General features: G+C 35.2%; 1 protein-coding gene across 11 annotated transcripts in view; it reads left to right on the forward strand.

Moving 5' to 3' along the window:
* Camta (Calmodulin-binding transcription activator) overlaps window positions 1-14833 on the forward strand; it is a 1741786-nt gene that overhangs the window by 1257627 nt on the left and 469326 nt on the right. The window lies entirely within an intron of this gene.

A 14833-nucleotide genomic window follows, 5' to 3' on the forward strand; every position in this document is an offset into this window, starting at 1 on the left:
TAACTTTCTAAATTTTATTTATGTGTATAATGATACAATATTTTTTTTTCTTATGTCCAAGCAAAATTGATGCCATGAAATCTAGATAAATACGTCGCGTGGTTGTATCATGATTATGAAGTTGCGTTAGTATCTAGTGCTTTAGTTGCCTTTACACTCTGACTGTACCGCCTATAGAACGGTCTAGTTCGTAAACAGAACAAGTGACGCGCTCATCTGCCAGGCCCTCACTCGCCTTGGCTGAGTAATACTGTATGTGTGTTATATGTAGAGGTATGTTTTGCGGTCACTTATTGCAAAGTGTGACATGACACAACTGAAACGTCTCAACACTGGAGTCTTTTGTTCTGGGAGTGAAGGAGTCTCTTTCTTGGAACGCATCCGATACCAACACAGAGCGGGCCCTGTCTAATGGGCACACTTGAGAGCCAAACAAAAAGTGTTACAGCCAAGAAGAAAAATATGCATTCTGAAGCAAACCTCTTCAATATGACCGACTCTTACAATATTACGTCAAGTCATAGCGCTTTTTGCGAACAGTTTCTTTCAACAACAACTAGGTCTAGTCGCAACTCAGCTGACGTAGTCTGAACAAAAGGATCGGAGTTCGATCCCTGGCGTTTACTAAATGATAATAAAATCTTGGAGAGTTTCTGGATCCTGTGCTAAACATATAATAAAATATCCTTCTTTTAATAAATGATGAACAACTATTTCTAAAGTCACACGGAGTTAGTGTGCACTCGAAATTGGTTGCTTGACGGTTGTCGGCCCACTTTGGGGTCTGTGGATATAGAGGGAAAAATTGGATCGGTGTCGGTTAGAGTTCCCGAGTAGCTCAGTGGTAGAGCGTTGGTACGTTAAATCAAAGGTCCCGGGTTCGATACCCGGCTCCGGAACAATTTTTCCCTCGAAATTGTTCAATTATTTCTTGATTTTCGTACCTCTAGCCCGAACACGGTTATTTATTACATAAAATCTTTATTGCAGCTTGTTTATCACTATGTTCTTCTTTTCGTAAAGAAATTGTACCTATAATCTATATACATTTATTGATTAGTAGCGAAGTCTGCGAAAGATGTCACATTTCGAAAATTCATTTAGATCATTGTGGCATTACATTAGATCCTCCACTGTTAGCTATTTTTTAAGAAATTATGTTGTTACAAAGTTTTTTTTAAGGCTTTTAAATCATATTTTTAACAGGTTATAGTTTAGACAAATATATTGACAGTAGCTCACTTTTTTTGTTCACGCATGCATGTTTACCTTCACTTGTAATCTATGATCATGATATGTATTCTTTTCTTAGACTAAAAGTTTGGTTTTAAGAGGAATTGTACATGAACGCATGGAAATATTAGTATAAATTTATTAAAATTTGAAGTGCGAATGTGCGAAAAGTTCCAGGCATTATATGATATAATTTTTAAAGCATTATAATGGGTCATTTAGGAATATTTTGAGACGGTCCGGCCATTTAATCCATGAATATTTCACACAAAGAACAATTCACCCAAGAAAATTCTTGTTAACTTGTATTTACTAGAATAAAAATCGTTGTAAATTCTTACTGGATTAAGGAATAAGGTAGGCCTAGGTGATATTTGAATCCTATGTCTCAACTCTTATGAGTTTAAGAGACATAATTTGTGCGACAAGTTAAATATATGATATAAAATAATTTATAAAATCCTTCAATAACTGTGATGCCGTTGTCTTTTCATATGTCGATATTTCAGTCAACATCACGTAATCGCCTATGAAGCACCATATACTTCCACCGGATCACTTTTTGTAAGTTACATTCGTTTATTAGATAATATTTCTACTCTTTTCTAAGTGTTCATTCAATATTTTTCATCTACTAAAACTTTTTCATTGTTCTTTCCAGATTTTCAATACGTACTCATAATTTTTGCATCGTGATGACTGCTACCAAACATTACCCTATTCAACTTCAAATGTGTTATTTTACATCTATATCGAATACTGTAATCTTTTCAAGACTTCCATTTTTATGTATGCTATTTGGCATTTTAATACATTGACTTTTTAAGAATATTTATTACTTACATTTAAAATATTGAATCATATATTTGCACACTCATCAATTGATTTTTTGTTCGCAATTCTGTGCTTGTGCAGTCATTCATAACGTCGTTGTTCCTGCAATAACTCTTATGTGCAAAATATAAAATTGTTCAGTAGGAAGAAAAAGACATTTATTCATTGTATGGTAGTTGTATATTGAGGATTATGAATCCTTACATTTTCGGAAGAATGAAATATAATTACATATAAGATATTTTATTATTTGCTGTATCACTATTTCAGTTATTTAATAGAGAAAAAATCTAAAAATCGATAAATATGTCACATAGGAGTTATTGCAGGAACAACGACGATATGACATTGTTTTTAACATATTTTATATTTTTTTCATGTACCTATTTTGCAATTTCATACTATATTTGTACATTGTTCATGTTTTTATGCCATGATATTACACACATTATGCTTTTAGACCTGATGATGCCATACACTGCGAAAGTGCTCATCACATTAAAATTGTAAATATGGCCTAATGGTTTTTTATTTGTATCATTCATTAGGCTGATTTAACTAAGAGAGTTATTGAAGGCTTTTATCAATTATTTTATATCTTATAAGTTTATTCAATTATTATCGAGAAACTCTATACAGGGTGATTCACGAGTATTTACTGTCCTTTACGGAGCTTATTTCTGGAGACATTTTGAGCAAAAAGGTCATATAAACGTAGTTCCTATTCTCAATGTCGTCAGAGTTACACAAATTTAAAGTTGTTCGTAAAATACGTTTTTGCTTTAGTTTGAAGGTAAAAGAATAATAGAAATAGAGAATGAACCATTCAGAAGTATCATTTCTTTAATTGGCAAGTTTTATGAAGCTCAAAATGTACTGTGAACTTCTCAGTTTCTTCGTACAGACATCTTTTTCTATTTTTAACTAGAAAATTACATTAGCCTATTCTTACGCACTTATCATCACAACAGTTATTACAAATCACACCACTTCCACCGACTTAATTATTTGCAGTTCAATTTTGCATCATAATTTACAGTCTTGGAGAGTTTACAACATATTTTTAGAAATGTCGCCGTCCGCTTGAGTACACTTGGCCGCACGCTTGTGAACGGCACTCGTCGCGCTACGTAACTGCATACGGCTATCTTTGATTTCGGTAGCGCTCGCGCTGGCTGCTGACTGCACGCTGACCAAGATCAAGCGTTCACAGCAATGCGTTCCAATAACGAAACATAACTCTGTAAATATTGAGAACAGGACCCATGTTTATATGACATATTTGCTCAGAATGTCTTCGGAAATAAGCTCCGTAAAGGACGGTAAATCCTCGTGAATCACTCTGTATAATATAGGCCTATGTGTCAGCGCATCTTAAGATATTCTCCTGGTTACATCGTTTGGTGTAGAGATCACATGAAGGTCGCTTGGATGATACTAACGTGCACCTTTTCCGCTTATGGTATTAGGAATGTTAATGGTTGTGAATTATTTACATATTACGGGATATTGACAGGGGAAGTATTTCTCTCCTTTCACACTGAACCTCGCACGATTAGTCCTGAATCGAGCCCGGGATCATGACAAGAATTCTTCTGCTGACAGAGCTATTCTCGAGACAGAGCTATTCTCGAGCAAGTCATCCTAGTGATGTATTCTATTTATTAGTAGGCACTAATATTGGTGTTCTCATGTACTGAAGTATTTTATTTTATTTTTCAGGTAAGGACATGAGCTGACATTCCTATTCCATCTTTCATATCATGCAGTGGTGGTGAGTGATCTTACTTATTGATTTAAGCTAAATAAATTATATTTATTAAGTTTCTTATATTAATTGGTTTCAGTTATTCAATCGTGTGTGTCTCAATACACAGATTTGTGTCGTATTTAGTTATTCCGATTATTGGAGACAATTTAGGAAAGCATATCAACTCGACCAATGCTTTTTGTCCGGAGAAGCGTTTTTGTTAGTTAAAAGAAAGAGAGTACATACATAGCAGAATGTCTATTATAAATTGGTATTAACATTTCTAATAAATATTACAATAGAGAACATTATGTAACTACATTGTTGTAAATATGCGTACTGACAATGAGATGTCATACTTGTTGTTATTTGTCGAACAATTGCCATCCTAAGGGAAATCAACATGGGGAATGCTTGTTATTATTCGGTTGAGAACCTTTTGTCATCTAGTCTGCTGTCAAAAATCTGAAAGTTAGAATTTATAAAACAGTTATATTACCGGTTGTTCTGTATGTTTGTGAAACTTGGACTCTCACTTTGAAAGAGGAACAGAGATTAAGGGTGTTTGAGAATAAGGTTTTCAGGAAAATATTTGGGGCTAAGTGGGATGAAGTTACAGGAGAATGGAAAAAGTTACACAACACAAAACTGCACGCATTGTATTCTTCACCTGACATAATTAAGAACATTAAATCCAGACGTTTGAGATGGGCAGGGCATGTAGCACGTATGGGAGAATCTAGAAATGTATATAGAGTGCTAGTTGGGATACCGGAGGGAAAAGGACCTTTGGGGAGGCCGAGACGTAGATGGGAAGATAATATTAAAATGAAATTGAGGGAGGTGGGATATGATGCTAGAGACTGGATTAATCTTGCTCAGGATAGGGACCAATGGCATGCTTATGTGAGGGCGGCAATGAACCTCCGGGTTCCTTAAAAGCCAGTAAGTATTATTATTATTATTATTATTATTATTATTATTATTATTATTAATGTACGAGGAATGTCTACTGAATCTCCTAAGGAATGTGTACTGAAACTATAGGCTATGTTACACCTATTTCGTCAGTTGCCGTTAAATACGAGCATACAAGAGAAAGTGGAAGCCCTCTGTTTCGATACAACTGCAAGTAACACTGGTCGAATAAATGGTGCCTGTACGAATATTGAGAAAATGTTTGATCGTGATTTAGTTTACCTTCTGTGCCTACATCACATCTTTGAATTAGTCTTACGAAGTTGGTTTAATGCAGCAATGGCCGGCCCAGATATTAATTTGTTCAAAAGATGTCGAGAAACTTGGTCGAGGATGGACATTAAGAACATACTGTACCCTGTGTACACTGACTAAGGTCAAGGTCTGGCATAGCAATAAAATAACACAGTACACAGGCTTTCATTACAAATCGGAGTAAAATTTTATGTCGTTTTCGAGGACTCCAGGAAACATGGCGGCGACAAAATAAATTGATCCTGAAAAACTGTCCGAAATGTGATTGGATTACATTCCAACTTCTTTTTAAGTTTTATTTTTCTTCGTTTTTTGGCATTTTATTTCATAATAATTAATAAAAATATGTTTGTAATTATTATTCGATATATTAAAAATTTTGCAAATTAAGGCGTCAACTAAAAAAAACAGGAATAACAACAATAATAGTAATAATAAGAAATTAAACGTTACTTTCAATTTTTGGTATGTACCGTAACGTCTATATTTGAATGTATACCAATAGGAAAAACGAAAGATTTTTTTGTGGAACGGAAATTCGACTTCGGTGGCCATGAAAATGCTTACGTCATAACTCATAAAATAACACTGTGAACGAATTCATTCCTACATTCAAGGGATGTCCGCATATGTACATGTGCTGATTGGAAGATTTTATTATAATCTCTGGAAGGTAGTTGTAATTATATTTAAAGGAAATACATGTAGTTATTCAGTTGTGCTTTGAAATGGACGCGAAACAGTTAGTGCAAAATACATGAAACGTTTCATTCTGCAAAGGAATTTACAATGTTACATTTGTTCGGGTCAAATTTTTGCATATATAGGGACATCATTTTATTTTTACTTCAGTTTTTATTGTACCGGAGTTTTAATTGTACTTCACTCCCACCCCATCTACTAATGAATTTCCAACCATCCTCTACACACAACCAAGGCTGCATATGCAGTCAAAGTCGCCTTACGATCATAGTAAATTGTATTGAGTTGGCGAGTATAGTACATTCCAGTAATATGGTTGCATTTTGCAGTGAGGAAAGAGCTTTCAATATTAAATCATATTTTCGCATAGATACTGTGCGTCCGTTTGCTTACATCACATCTTGGTTTCCTCCACCCGCTTCTGCTCGCCCCTCTGTAAAGGCTAATGGGTGGGCTGTCTTAGCTCTTTTCTGAAAACATTTTGTGTTAGGAATTGGACGATTACGTAATATTATACAACTGTTTAAAATAACTTAAAGAAAAGGACCTTTTTAAGTAAGCCTAATTAACTGTGACGTGATTTCCTCCCTTTCTATGATCCTGCGACATAACCACTTGGGTAGACAGTAGATAGCATGTCTGGGTAATTTTATCTTTTCCAACGGGCAGAAGTGAAGATTGAACTTACAATATGGTAGGTACGTATTCTTTTATAGAGTAGGTAAATAAATATTTCAACATGAGTTACTAGTACGAAGGACGAAACTGGTAATTGGAATTAGGTACAATAGGCCATAGTGCGATAATATGCATAAAAGAACTGAACCCTGTATCGAAATGAACAGCATCATGTTAAAAAAAAGTGTTTAAATATTCATATTATGATTATTTTTCAATTTAAATTCACTCTCTATATTGTACGCTAATGTGCTGTAGACAGTGTAATATACGCTGCGTAATGAATACGTCCGCATGGATAGCTCAATTCTTTAGTAAAAACACTTACTATTAATACTGTACTGTATTTTGATTAAATGAAAACCTAATTAAAATTATCAAACTCAAAATCGTGATATTTCCTAGTTTACTAGTGAACTACTTTTCTTCCCTCCTATACATAATAAAGTGATTTGTTTGTATTTTACGCCAGTATCATCAAACTCCGATCGTGAAAGGGGGTAACAAACAGTGTTTCCGCTTCTCAACTATTAATCTAAAGGTATATAGCGAGGTTAATATTAGAAATGTTAGTAAAAATAAAATCATGTCCCTGTATAAAAGAGAAACTAAAATTCTTTCCATCATTTATTATCATAATACACTGTTCTCTTAGATTGACTGAGTATATTGTGAATTAAATCAATGGTTTTCACAAAACGCTCTATGAAATATTTATTATAGAATTATGTTTATCTCAAAAGAGAAGGAAAAACGAGCAAAATTGTATCAAACTTTTTGTTTGAAATATCTCAAAATCGTGATATTTTCTAGTTTACTAGTGAACTACCTTTCTTCCCTCCTATACCTAGTAAAGTGATTTGTTTGTATTTTACGCCAGTATCACCGAACTCCAGTCGTAGAAAGTGGGTAACAAACAGTGTTTCCGGTTCTCAACTCTTAATCCAAAGGTATAGCCTGTTTTATATTAGAAATGTTAGTAAAAATAAAATCATGTCCCTGTATAAAAGAGAAACTAAAATTCTTTCCACCATTTATTATCATAATACACTGCTCTCTTAGATTGACCGAGCATATTGTGAATTAAATTAATGGCTTTCACAAAACGCGCTACGAAATATTTCATATAGAATTAGGGAAGAGTTGGGTAGTATCGGACATCGGGTAATATCGGACAGTGCGTTTCTTTCATCTACCACCAGCTCGTAGTACCTGAATGACATGGTTACATTTCTGTATGCGACACCACAGAAACGTATCATTCAGGTACTATCATCTGGTGGTAGATGAAAGAAACTCACTGTCCGATATTACCCGATGTCCGATACTACCTAACTCTCCCCTATGTTTATCTCGAAAGAGAAGGAAAAACGAGCAAAATTGTATTAAACTTTTTGTTTGAAATATCTCAAAGAATAACCCCCTGAAATTAATTATATTACTTATAATTCACTCTGCATAATTACATTACTCAACATAAGACACGAACAGAATTGAAATGGAGGCAATTCTTGTCCGCTCCCAGTGGATTTTCACTCACTCCACTATAGGCTGTAGTGTAACATAATTGTGATATTATGTAATTGCGCGTGACTGTTTGTCGTTGTATTGGAATTCGCTCATTTCTGCTTAGCGTCACAGCATTCTCATAGCCACAAGCCTGCTGGATATCGAGTTCAGATTTACGTGTTTTGCAGATATAGTCTCTGTCGTATAAAGGAGTGGCTCGCCTTATTGTTCCACTGTCTTTTCATTAGCAAATTATGCATCACTGCTCATTGTCCGCAAAGGGATTCGGGAGACTATATTCTGCTCGTGTTGTCTCTTGTCTGCTCGCTTCCATCCTTTATGCAACGCAAAGAGAAGAAGATTAGATCCATTTGAGCCAAACCGCAGGCCTGGCCAGTGTGAATTTCCTATTACACTGCTCTGAATAAAGAAAATCCGACCTAAATATGCCGTGTTACCTTTCGTCCTGGCTTGAAGACCTCGTTCAGGAAAAGGATATAAACCTTACTTCCTTTCCCGGCTTGTTTTCTTCTTTTTAACTTGGTTTACGTAAAAGAAAGACTTTTCCTTCCTTTTTCCTTCCTCCGTCCTTCGTTCTTGATGATGTCCTTCCTAAACTGGTTTGTAAGAAAATAATCTTTATTTACAGTCTTCTCTTTTTATATTTTTAAATTTGACAGGCATATTATATAAGTGCCGATAAGCTGAGAATATAGAAGTTTATTGAGTGTTTGCCGTCTAATAGTACATTATGCAACGAGCCTATAATGGTAGTAATTAAGACGCGAGTATGTTTATGAAACTCACTTGCGCTCGTTTCATAATTTTCATATGAGCGTCTTAATTACCATTATAGTCAAGTTTCATACGACTTTTTATGCTCGACCATATTTCTAACTTGAAATTATTCATAAGTATTCATGTTATTCTTATCTGACTGAGGAGCGGAACTGACCCTGTGCAATACCTCATAAATTGTGAGATGTGCGCAGACGCGAAAGTATTGATTTTTTCCGAGAAACAGATGTCGACATTGACCTTGACATTGAAAAACGAGATGACAAATTGAATTTATTTGAATATTATTTACAATTAACGCTAATTATTATAGTAACAGAACTGACTTTATTTCAAATATAGGTGATTTATTGATTTATTGTTGTCTTTCGATTGCATATCCGAGAATAATCGATACTTGCGCTTTCATATTACTACAATGGTATTTTCTGATTGGCGGAACACCTGAACTTTAATGAATAGGTGTACCGGTACTTTAATGAGATTCATTAAAGGGCTGAAACCAGGTGTATAATTACTACATTTCGGCATGGTCGAGCATAAAAACCTTATCAGCTGCTAAGAGATATGTATTCACTAAATTAGCATGAGGTGTATGACAATGTTACATAGATAAACGTTTTCGGCAAATGTTATGCCATCTTCAGATCGTTTTGGTATAACTGTAACAATATATGAACACATTACTGAATAAGTATACAAACAATGTCAAAAATTAAAATAGTTACATATAAATTGTTAAAATGATTACTGCTACTTGATAAGTTGTTTTAAAATATAACAATGAAATAATGAAGAAAATTAGCTTCCATTAATGCATTGTATTTTTTTAGTCTACAAATTTCATAATAACATTCTATATAAAGTCAATTTAGGATAGCTGTTGGTTTCACAGCAATAATGTTTATAGATTTTAAACCTCCTCCCTGAATTTGACAGAACTATTCGTAGACATCCTGTATTTGCAACACCTTTGACATCGTTATGTATCTTCGGCCACGTACACTTAACAGGACACCCCATTCATTTCAGAATATCCTTTTAGTTTTTCGTGAATTTGTGTTTTCTTTTCCCCCTCATTTGTTTAATTATGTATTATGTGCTATATTTCCTTTTTGCTCTATGAATTTCATTTGAGCAACTTTTATAACATAATCACACTTGAATGTCTGTCGGCATCATAGAAATATCTTTGTTGAAGAAGGAACTCATTCTTGAGTTTGGCAAGACTTGTTGTAAACATCCTGTACTTTTAACTTGGTATCTACGTGTATATTTACCTGTAGTCTTCGCCTACCTTTCTTATATTAGTTATTTTTGTCAGTTTTCACAAATGTAGTATATGCCCTCGTTTTCCTGATGGATTTATTGGCTTTTGTAGGCATTATATAGCCTAGTCTGTTACATTTTTATTGTATTGTACGAAGTTTTAAATCAATATTTTATATACGGAATCAATTTTGAATGGCTGCAGGCCAGGTGCACTACGTTTAAGTAAGAACGAAAACCGCAATTTAAATTTGTAGATATTTTGAGCAGGTAAATGTTACGTAAAATTATCTAATTTGCAATACTATAATTTATTACTTTCTTTAATAAGTAGTTGAGTGGTCTAGACATGCGATAGTTCTCTCAGTTATTCAGTACTGTGTTTTCTGTTAGCTTTCCCGCTTTCCAAGAACCAAGGTGTATTATCGTTGAAACTTATTTTGCGCATAAATGGTATAAATGTATGTGCGGTGAGTTCTACACCTGATCATATATATATATATATATATATATATATATATATATATATATATATATATATCAGATTACTCATTCAATGTTATGGAAAGACAACATAAAGTACAACCACGAGAGCCTCTATTGTCGAAAAGGCATTTTTGGTAACGACCGCTAGATGTAAGTACAGTTGCTGGCTATTACTCCATGCAGTTACATAAGGTTATAACGTGACTTCTTTTGCAGTCGCTAGATGGCAGCATAGTGAAATTTATAAAAGTTGCTGTCTTGAAAGTCCATTCTGCTGATCAATGTGTTATATATGATTAGGGGTTTTACGTGGGGTTTTCTCAATCTGCAGTTCATAACAAGTTAACAATATCGCGCTTTGTTTGTACATTTTCGTGAGAGCCCAGACTAGCTATCATTTTTAAACCCTTGAAGTTTTCGATAATGTGCAGGATTAACTTAACTCGCTGATCCAGAACATGTCTTGGAAAATAATTGCCATCAGGTACAAAGAATGCTTGTCGATCATTAACTGAAAGGAACAGACCATGAAAAACGTTGACGATGTTCTTGGCGACTGCTTTTTTTTTCTTTTTTTGATGATGAAATGGTATTGAGTTGTTGTATCATTTTTACTTTAATGATGAGGCTTTGTTTCACATTGGTTCTATGAGCTCTGAAAATAATTGACTAGAAATTGTGTGAAAAAGTCTTATATATAACGAACGAGCATTAGATAAACAGAAAATTTCGGTTTTGTTGTGTTATGTTCCGGCATATATGATATGACCAGGGGCACGTATTTATGGAGATTTTATCATTTGTGTTTTTAATATTGGTGTAGGCGGAGAATGTTGGAGATTGATTTGTACTCTTGGCGGAGATTAATGTAAATTTTGGAAAATACACTTATTTTGGAATTGGAGTATTAATTCAGTACGAATATTACTTTCCAAATAACTAACATTAAAGGTTCGTTGGGTTTTGGTAAAGGTGCGGTATGGCCAATAAAAAATATTTGTTGGATTGAGACTGTATTTAACACACATTCATTAAAAACGAAAAAAAACTTGCAGTCCTCAAATTAATACTTTCAAATTATTAGTGAAATGTTGGATTCTCCGTCTTTTGAGTTCACTAATGTAATCAGAACACCTGGAATACCATGTAATGTAGCCTACTTGGATATATATCAAATTCAAGTGAAAAAAACTCAGAATAGACTATGAATTTCGCTATAAAACGAAGCAATAGTAATAATTCGCGAATATGTTCATATTTCGCTATTAGAACTCTATTTCGCGATTTGTCGCGTTTGTTTTATCCGCATATTATTTATCAGAATCACTTAATTTGTAAAGATTAGTAAAAATCTAATGTATAGGCTATCTATTATGAATAATTTCAAGAGAAAATTGTTCCGGGGCCGGGTATTGAACCCGATACCTTTGTTAAACGCACCAACGCTCTACCAACTGAGCTACCCGGGAACTCTACCAGACACCGATCCAATTTTTCCCTCTATATCCACAGACCTCAAAGTGGGCTGACAACCGTCAATCTACCAACATCGAGTGCACACTAACTCTGTGTGACTTAAATTGTGATTTTCTGTTAATGAACAGTGACGTGCATTATGCAAATCTAGCTTACAGGTATAACTCCCTGTAAAGTTGATTTGAATAATTTCGAGGGAAAAATTGTTCCGGGGCCGGGTATCGAACCCGGGACCTTTGGTTAAACGTACCAACGCTCTACCAACTCAGCTACCCGGGAGAAAAAATTGATCGGTATGTGGTAGAATTCCCGGGTAGCTCAGTTGGTGGAGCGTTGGTACGTTCAACCAAAGGTCCCGGGTTCGATACGCGGCCCCGGAACAATTTTTCCCTCGAAATTATTCAAATCAACTTTACAGGAAGTTATACCTGAAAGCTTGATTTACGTTTATCTATTATGTCGTGATTTTCGCGATCTCCACAAATACTATACATGGCCTATACTTTTTTGCAGAACTGTGGAATTCTGTTAGAAATACTACAAAATGTATAAAACCACAGATGAATTTTACATTGGGTTCTGTCAGTTTCTTTACTACATACCGGACTCTTAAAACTTCAGCCAATAGCAATAATCTTGGAATTTTGAGCATTAGCCTTCTTTCCGACTCCTATCATCACTATGGCTTTACATAATGTACTGTAGATTTAAATGCCGTCAACGGATTCCAGCCTGTATAAAAAAAAACGAGAAACCACTTTTACTATAAAGTTCAATGGTTGCGTCCTTTTTGTAACACTCTGTAGAAATATGTTTCATGGAAATTGAATCTCATCAGTAAGTTTGGCAAGGCTTTTCGTAGACATGCTGTATTTTTTTCTGACTTGACATCGATGTGTGCATTTCGCTATGTAGTATATCTTCACATACCTCGTTCACATCACTTGTTCCTGTCAGTTTTGACGAGTTTATTCTTCCCTTCCCCGCTCTCCCTCATTTCTTTAGTTTTATGTAGACTGTGATAGTATATTTAGGTAGTAACTCTCCTGCATGCCATTTCCAAGCCTTCTCCACTGGCAGATTCACTTGTATTGTCATGGCAAATACACAACGTCGCTTCCCTTACATTTTTATTGGAATCTGGAAGCTGAAGTTTCCCCATCTGTTGCCCCATGTAGCTTCATCTTCTTTCCCAGCTTATCCTATAAAACAAAAGGGCAGGAACAGAACTTTATTTTTTTATTCTTGCAAACGGATCATGGCTCTCGAGTCTTTTTTGAGAACAATGGCGCACCCATCTAAGCGAAGAATAGCGTATTTCTTGTGGACATCGTAACATATTGTTATATTGTACCATTCTTCCACAAGGCTATGACGTCATGAGCAAAAGTCGCAGCAGTAATTCAGCTATTTCACTGTCCCATTGTATGGAATATAGAGTGCAACGCTAGCCTAACGGCTAGACTGACTTCAGCATTGATTTTTCATCCCGTAGACCCGCTTTTCAAATCCTCGCGATTTCAAATGGGATTTGTGATGGATAAAGACTATATTGTTTCGTTTCCAGTGTCAGCATTTGCAGACTAAAATGATTAGCTCTGGTTCCGCCTAGTTATGAGTTTTTAGTTTGTGTTTCTTGAGTATATGCGGAAGTGGATTCACTATACATACAAGGCACTATCAGTAAGTTCCCGGACTGCTCTGAGTGTCGCCAACACACAGAATATAGGAAACGGAGAAGCTATCTAGAACCACGGAAACGCCTGGAATCTATACTAAATTAATGAAAGGCAGAGAAGAAGACTAATCATAAGGCGTATGTAGAAATATCAGGAGAAAAATCGCATGTTTACACAATCTCGCATTTAGAAGATCAGTTCTTAAAGACAATCTGACGCTGTTTGATAGACTGACTCAACAGGCATGGAAGCAAAGATCTTCAGTAATACGCACATGTATGTTTAAAGTTAAAATAAATACAAGTGCAGTTCGGAAATATATTGATTGCACCTTGTAGAAGGTTATGGACACTACACTGAACGAAGTACAGGGTGAACTAACGTTTGTTTAACTTACGAGGAGATGGACGAAGGGGAAGTGCAGTACTGCGCACTCAAGTGGTGGTTTTAACAACCATGCAATGACGCCTGCGCGATGGATTCTAATAACCACGCCCGTGCATCGTGATCCAGACTTTACTTCGGCGTGACACACAGTAGTGTGTTATGCGCTGTGGTGTAGTACTGCAAAGTAGTATTGCTACTTCGTATATATTATATTTAACCTAGTCCCCATACACGTTTGATATGATCAAATGACGTAAATATATTTGGGTAGGCGTGATATACATTGCGGTTGAGAAAGCATGGTTCACAACACTACGAAGTTTAAATCTTCCAGTCTTTATATAATAATACTTACAGGAAGCAAGTAGTCACCTATTGAACCGCACGCCGAATGTATTGCACGTGCAAGTTACTATACAGCGGTTATGAAGTTACGCTATGCTTAAATTTGTTTTGTCTTCTTCAAAGGCTCTGCGATTAGACATAATATGCGTTGTTTCCCACACCACAGTTAACCGTCCAGAAATATATTCCAGACGCGTGTAGGGGAGTGGTTAAATACCTATAGGTCCTGTACGAAGTAGCAGTACTACTTTATAAGTGCATATACTTCCGATCCCAAGTAATGATACAGTTTTATAACAAGTTGGAGACTTTTTACAGTATTGTTCTTGTATTGTGGGCCTACAATATTCGTATTTCTGTCATGAGTTCCAAAGAAGAGTTTGAAGAGAAATTATGAATAGATTGTGCGTAGTTTTCCTGTTATTTATAATATTGACAAGAAGTAGTACAAGGA

This window comes from Periplaneta americana, chromosome 1 (assembly GCF_040183065.1).
Source record: "Periplaneta americana isolate PAMFEO1 chromosome 1, P.americana_PAMFEO1_priV1, whole genome shotgun sequence".
Lineage (NCBI taxonomy): Eukaryota > Metazoa > Arthropoda > Insecta > Blattodea > Blattidae > Periplaneta > Periplaneta americana.